Below are 7,998 nucleotides of genomic sequence, written 5' to 3'. Positions count from 1 at the left end.
CCTTCGCAGAGGGTGTTGAGCGAGGTGGCGTCGCGATCTGTGATATGCGGTCCTGGTGTGAAACTCCCGACGAGACTCTCCCAGCTACCGTCCACAGATTTCCCCTAACGAAGGGAGGTGTTTAAAGGTGTCTCTTAGAAACAGGCGCAACCCGGGCAGCCCCACTCCAGAACAATGGGTCCTTTCAGCCACCCCTTTAGATGTATGGCTTGTCGCCATGGCAACCACCCCATTATTGAAAGTCAGAGCGGGTTCCTGCCTGAGACGCGCTCCTCCGGGCTCCCCTCCCCCTGCCGGCCCGCCGTATGGTGTGTGTGGCACTGGCAGCTGTTGTCAAAAGAAGGCACCTCTTTGTCTCCAGGGGATGAAAGACATTTGGTTTTCATCACCACCCTTTCTCTGCGCCCGACAACTCTTCTTCGCGCCCTGCGCCCTGTCCCCAGAAGGTGCCCCTGGATGCGAGGGCGCAGCCCAGAGCACGCCACCGTAACTTCGGCATTAATTTTCTCTTCGAGTCACTATTGCCAAACTGTTTCTGCCTTTACCTCGAGCTCTTTGAGTCACTAAAAGTCTCACTTTCGAGTAGGATGTCCACAGTAGGGGAATTCGTTTTAGAAATCACAGCGTTGTTTTTAAATTTAAAACTGTTCTTTGGAGCTCTGGTGCAAGCCAGTTCTCCCCTCAGACCCAACAGCACCATCTTCTGTAACCAAGAGTTAATTACCGAGTCTGTCCTGGTAACGCAAGAGCTCTTTGCCAGGAAGTTTAAAAGTCTGTACAATAAGGACCGATTCTTTCCCCCCTACTGTTGTCTAACTTTATTTTAGAGGCTCTCACACTCGGTCTGTTAAACACTTTTTGGCTTAGAAAAGAGCACAATTATGCAAACGATGATGACCTGTATTTTTCTCAGACGCTTCTCCTTTAAAATGTATTATACTGAAGTTTTGTATTACCTTTGATGAATTCCTAAATATGATTTACTTTTTGTGTGTGTCTATAGTGAAACTTTATAAAGAATAAATTTTAAAATAGAAAAAAAAAATCTTTGCCATGTGTCCGGGGTGTTCCGATTAAAGAAAAGAAGCTCCTACACCTATAATCTGCCCCAGGGAATCTTAAAATTGGAACAGATGGTGTTTTCAGACTTATCTGGAAATAAAAAAGGTTTCGGTGGTGAGAGAAAAAGTGAGATCATGAAAAAAGGAGGCTGGTTGTGTAGAGGAAAATATAAAAGCTTGTGTTACTAATGTGGAGAGAATAAAGCTAGGTACATTGAGTTATGTAAATACACATTTCAGATTATGTGTGGGTGGGGAAAATAATCGCTATTCATAACATTTTATCTAATATTCCTAAGGAGAGACACTAGAGGAAGAAAATTGAGGACAACTGCTTCAGATCTCATTGAATTTTTCTATATTTTATTTTTAAAGCTTAATTATTAAATGGTAAGAAGGGCGTTTTAAAAACGCTGGAAATGCTAAAAGTATGCTAAGTAAAGAAAAGGAAGTTCAGCAGGTTGACTGACAAGAGGTAAGTTTTTCTGGGCTTTGTTTCCATTTACTAACAATTGCATTTGATAAACAGGAAGCAGCTCAGTCTGGCACACAGGAAACAAGCGTTTGTAAAGCAAAGGTTTGGTTTTTTTTTTTTTTTTTTCCCCTCAAAACAATTTTTATCTACATAACTATCTAGAAAATATTAAGTATGTGACTTTGAAAGATTTTTTTTACAGTCCAGCCTCTTTTCTTCCCCCAGCAAATTTTAGACAAAATTCTTTAATATGATGAACATTTCTCCAGAAATTTCAAATCAGAATTTACAAAGCAGTGTCACAGTTGAAACACTCTAGTTATTTAATTTGATGGTTTTAACAAGTCTTTCAGATTGTTATTGCCAAGTAAAAACTTTTCCATTTCTGCCAGTAATCCTCATGGTGATAGCTATAGTCTGATTTTTATCAGTACATACGTCATGTTATTTTATTAAAGTTACACATGAACTGTGTAGAAGTGTGCTTAGGGGCCACCACGAAGATTGAGACTAGTACCCAGAACTCAAGCATTCTAACCTCTGCTCCATGCATTTTCTATGTAGGTTTTCTTGTGTCTAAAAGATTTCACTTAGTTTTTTTTAAAAATTAAAACCATTGCTATAATAGAATTTTTGAGTTGGAAAAGATCTTAGAAGTAATTTAGTCCAAGCCTCTCATTTTATAGATAGGGCCATTAAGACCCTAGATAATCTGCTCAAACTCACATGGTCAGTTTGTGGTCATGAACTGGTAGTGACTGCTTGAAATTACCTCCTCCCTGATCATTACTTACTGAATATTCTTTTTACTAAAGACACATATTTGTCTTTTCCTTTAATAAGATGAAATAAAAGCTATTAGGGGGAACTTTCCTGTTTCCCAGTCTGCTTTCCCCGAATCCTTCAGTTCTAGACCTTATTTAAAATATTTCAATCTACAACTACTAATTGTAGTTGCATTGTTCATTCCCACTGGGTGCAGATACCCTGATGGATTGTATTGCTCTCCAATATCCATTCTCCTGTCTTCCTCCTTAACAGAGCCCCATTTGGGGAGTGGGAGTGGGGGTAGTAATGTCCCCAGCTAAAAACATCCCTAGCTCCTCTTTCAGATGGATTCTGAACAATAGATCATGAGTGGGACTTCAGGAGAAACTCACTAAAGGGAGCTGACTCAGTTGACTCATACCCATTTGCTTTTTATCTTTTTTTCCTTTCTGCCTGGAATATAGCTTGATGACTAGAGCCATTGCAACAATGTTGTGAGGGTGAAAGGTCTATCCTAAGAATGGTGGAATGACTAGCTAAAAGAATCCTCTCTTCTTGATGGAAAATGCCATTCCAGCCCTGGATTTTCTGCCTCCTGACTTCTCATAGTGTGAGAAGAAAATAAATCCCTATCTTGTTTAAGTCAGTGTAATTTGGCTTTTCTGTTATGCACAGTTGAACATAATCCACATTGGTTCTCATTTAGGACAAGAACAAAATAGGTTAGGAATTTTACTGAATGATTATTTTTGAACACTCACCAGCTGATCATATAGTAGACTATAAAGGACTTATAGTATTTTAATAATCCATTCACTTACTATGTAATGAAATTAATCTCCTCCCCTGCCCCCTACCATTGGCTACTAATGTGCATATCTCTTGTCCAAATGTTAGATTCATATACTACGGCCCAAAATTTCAAGTGCTGCTTTGACCTCTTCGAGCATCATAGGGCCCAAAGGCCTGAGTTCTCCTACTTTCACCAGATATGACCCCACCAGCAGAAAGTCTCACTGAAGAACCCTATCAGCAAGACAGCACACTTCACACAGTTCTCAACCTAATGGGTTTCACCTTCCTGTCAGCCTGTGAAATTATTTCAACAAGCCTATCATATGCTCTAGCGGGCACCAAGGACCAGTCTATCCTCTGGTCACTACACAGCCTGACTCCCACAACCCTGATGGTTTTCTCTACTCCAGATGCAAACCATATGTGCCCTTGTGTAGCATGGAAGGCCCTCCTCCAGGCAGTAAGTGTATGTTACTAATAAACTCCTTGTCCAGTGTGGGTATCATGTATTTGAACATCTCACACTTTTTAGGGTAAGGATCCCTCTTTCACCAACAGGTGAATAGGAGATGATAAGAATAGTCAATTCAACATGTATCTACTGAGGCCTCTTAGGTGCCATGTGTGCCAGGTAAGGGCTCTAAGAGTAAGCAAGACAGATACATACCTGCCCAAAGATACACATAGTAGGGAAGACTGACAGAGAATCAAAGAAGGAAGCATAGTAACTGCAAGCTGTAATGAATGCTATGAAAAATAGGAAACTATCTAGGATGGCAGAGGAAAAGGAAGAGATGGGGTAGGTTTCGATAAGATTCACCGAGAAGGTAACAGTTACTTTTCATCACTATAACAAACACCTGAGATAGTCAACTTATAAGGATAAAGTTTCTTTTTTCTTTTTTCTTTTTCTTTTTTCTTTTTCTTTTCCTCCTTAAGGTCTTGGAGAGTTCAATCCATGTCAGTTGTCCCCAGTGCTTTGGGCCTATGATGAGGCTGCATATAATGGTAAAAATGTGTGACAAAGCAAAACCATTTACCTCCTGGCCAGCAAGCAAAAAGAGAGAAAGGGGAAGAGACTGGGGTCCCACAATCCCCTTTGAGGGAATAACCCCATGACTTTAAGACCTCCCACTAGGCCCTACCTCTTAAAGTTTCAACTACCTCCTAGTAGTGCCAAGCCAGAGACCAGGCCTTTAACACACGGGCCTTTGCAGTAAAAATTCAACTATAACTATAGCAGTAAAATAAGGAAGACCTAAAGAAAGAACTGGAGCTTGCAATATGGAGACCGAAGAGAAAACCTTCCAAACAGTGGAAAGAACCTTTTCTAGGTCCAGAAGCTGGAGGTCCAGGTCAAGCTGGGGGTTCAGGTTTAGGGGGATGGTGCTTTGACTGGAGAAATAGGAAAGGACAGATAAAGAAGATGATAGAGGCATTTGGACATAATGCTGTGGAAATATGTGGGAGGGCTCCAAGACTCAAATAATTGTTTCCAGTTTTAAAAGTTCACTTTTGCTGCCATATAGAAAATGGACTGAGCTGGGAGTGGTGGTATACCTGCAACCCCCACAAGTTGGGAAGCTGAGGCAGGAGGATCACAAGTTTGAGGTCAGCCTCAGCAACTTAGCTGTAGCTAAGTTGTAGCTAAGTTGTAGATCAGTGGTAGAGCACCCTGGGTTAGATCCCCAGTGCCATGGGGAAGGGGGGGTGGTTATAGTCTTTTAGGCCAGAGGTGATGGTGGCCTTCATTAATGTGATGACAATGGAGTTGGAGAGAAGTGGAATTCATGACAGGTATCAGAGGTGAAGTCAACAGATTTGCTTCTGTGTTGAGCGTAATGGAGGACTTAAGGATGATTCAGTTACTGGTTTGAGTAACTGGATGAATGATGTTGTCAATAACATAGAGAAAACCAGAGGTGAGGTGGGGTGGGAAGAAGTTTTGAGAAGGAAACTCAAGTTGCTTTTGGATCTATAAGATGTCTATGAGGCATCTAAGTGGAGCTATAAAATCAAGAGTCATCATCATTAAAAGTAATCACACTCATAAGGTCATCTAGGCCAAGAGAGTGGAAAAGGATAGAAGAGCATCAGGTAATAAGTTGCAATGCCCCTGAGGTGAGAGTGGGGCCTCATGGTTGGAGGTTCCTATGGTTAATCATCTAGGAAAGGGGCCATTTGGTGAATCAACTTTTTATTCAGGAGACGAATCAGGAGACCACTCTGAGGCTGTTGGTAGAGGGATGCTGCTATCTCCCTTTCAGAAAGGATTTGGATTTCAAAAGCTTTAGGTGACTTTTCTGGGACTCTTGGGCAAGAGGAGTCACAGAGTACCTCTGCCATAGAGAAATCTGAGGTACTTTGATTATATCACATTTTGTGAGTTACATTATTAGTTGCATATTACTCTCTCTGTTCTCTTCCCTTTTGATATCTTCAAGTATTTAGATAAATTTTGTAGAAGTGTCCATCTTTGTGTCTTCTCTGTGATGGGAAATTAAACAATGACAGCAACAACAAAGTATGTCTACATTGGCATTGAAAGGCTAAAGAAATACTGAGCCTGCCAAGTCCAGCCTGGTGGGAACAGTAGCCAGTAGTAAAAGGCTCCTAAGGGGAAGAAGGATCCCTTTTATGAAAGCTGCAGCATCAATTTAGTCTCTACTTTCTACATGAATAGGTTCCTTCTGTGGCCAGCTCTGAGGAAGCTGGTTTGATTTTTTTACATGGAGCTGATCTTTTCTTTACAGCCCACCCCCCACCATTGATTGCATACTCCTTGAAATAAGATGCTTTGTCTTTGTGCCCTCAGTGTCCAGGAGATAGTGGGCACTCCATAAATGCTAGTTGGAGATGACTGAATGTATACAAGACATTGTTATGTTCCATGAACAGTTTATCATCTAGTCATGGTGATCAAATGCATTTGTGACTGCATTCAGAAGTACTGGAGGTTATAAGAAAGGGCTTTGAAATATTATTTGATTGCTGAGGAAGGAGAAATTACTTCCAGCATGATGGAGGCATCAAGCTTGGGATGGACTTCATGAAGAAGAAAATAGAAGGCTGAGCCTCCATCGCTGGAAAGAATTTCCACAAATAAGAAGGGAATATATATATATATATATATTATATATATATATGATTACATGAATGGTGTGAATCTACATTGTGTACAACCATAGAAATGAAAAGTTGTACCCCATTTGTGTACAATGAATCAAAATGCAGTCTGTAAAAATAAAAAAATTTAAAAATGACAGCGTTCAAGCCAAGAATAAACTAAAGCTAAAACAAAACAAAACAAAACAAAAGGGAATATAGGCTGAGAGTGTAGCTCAGTGGTAAAGCATGTGCTTAGCATGCACAAAACCCTGGGTTCAATCTTTAGCACAAGGGGGAAAAAAAGGAAAGCAAGAAAAGAATACCTTCCAGGGAGAAGGAACACTGAAAGCAAAGTCAAGGAAGGGAGATGCCCATTAGCGATTTTTTTGTTTTTGTTTTTGTTTGTGCCCCCACCCCTCCACCCCTGTCCCACCCAGGAGAGAAAGAGGAAGCATCAAAGCTAGAGAAGTGTACTGGCACCCAGCTGCAGAACCCCTGAAAAATTTCTTTCTTAGTGGGTGAGGCTTCTTTTGTCTAACACCAAAAATTTTAAATATAAAAAAGGGCTGGGGTTGTAGTTCAGTGGTAGTGTTTGCCTAGTCTGCATAAGGTCCTGGTTTCAATTCCCAGTACCAATAAATAGAAAATTTAAATTTAAGAAATCATAAACAAATAATTACCAGTGCAACTTGATAGCTAGGATTGGCTTTTTATGATGGAAAAAATTTCTTAGCTGCGAGAGCTAAACACTAAGATAATTTATAAAACACTAGAATAATTTGTCAGTGGCAGCTTTCAATGTTTTTCCTAGAGATTTTTGTAAATAAAAGATATTTGTAAATGATTTCCTGTTCTCTCAAGATCATGAGACTGTGTTAAACAAACTCCCAAATTCTGTTATTTGATTCAATTCAACAAACGTGTCTTCCCAGCTAGTGTATGTAAGCATAGGGTTATATGCTTGTGATAGTAATCATTGCAACATCTTCAGCACCTAGTGTAGGGCTTGATACCTGGGAGGCCCTGAGTAAATGTTAATTCCATGGATGAACAAGAAATGCCCACAGCAGTGATTTGATTCTGGACTTTAGGCATATGTTACTTAGTAACCATGTTATTGCATCTTGTCTCTTAGATAATAACATTGGCTAACATCTTCCAACTCAATCTCAAATCTATTGAAGTAGGTACCACTAGTGTCCATACTTGAAAAGTGAGGGACTTGGAATTTGAAGAAGAAAAGGTACCTATTCAAGGTTATATGGGTGGAATGTGGTTGAAACAGGGTTCAAAACAGGCACTCTGACACCAGAATTCCTTAGCTTACACAGTGCTACATCATTCAGTCATTTTGCTTTTTCAGTTTTCTCTTTTACTTCAAAATTAACCAACCATCTGTCCTTCACGTGTATGGCATAGAACAATCCATACCACCTTCAGCAAAGGTCATGTATATTGAGATGGACCCATGATCCATTTTATCAAAGTGAAAATTAAAACTCAGGGAAAGTGAACCCTCATCATCTAGGATGACATTATTACTGTCATCACCACAACTTATGTCATCTGCCAAACACCATGTACCAGGCACTCAGGTAAACTCTTTCCACAACTCATCTTATTTAATGCCTTATTCTTAGTTTTTAGTTTAACTGCTGTTGAACCTTGTCTTCTGAATTTTATCCCACACTTCTCTGGATCACGATGACTGAAACCACTTACAGTAGCATCAAAGTTACTAGTGTTCCAAAGCAATTTATAGGGAGAACTGCTCAACCCCTTCATTTTCAA

The sequence above is a fragment of the Sciurus vulgaris genome (genome assembly GCF_902686455.1).
Source record: "Sciurus vulgaris genome assembly, chromosome: 5".
NCBI classification, from domain to species: domain Eukaryota; kingdom Metazoa; phylum Chordata; class Mammalia; order Rodentia; family Sciuridae; genus Sciurus; species Sciurus vulgaris.
Note: the sequence above shows the minus strand (reverse complement) of the source record.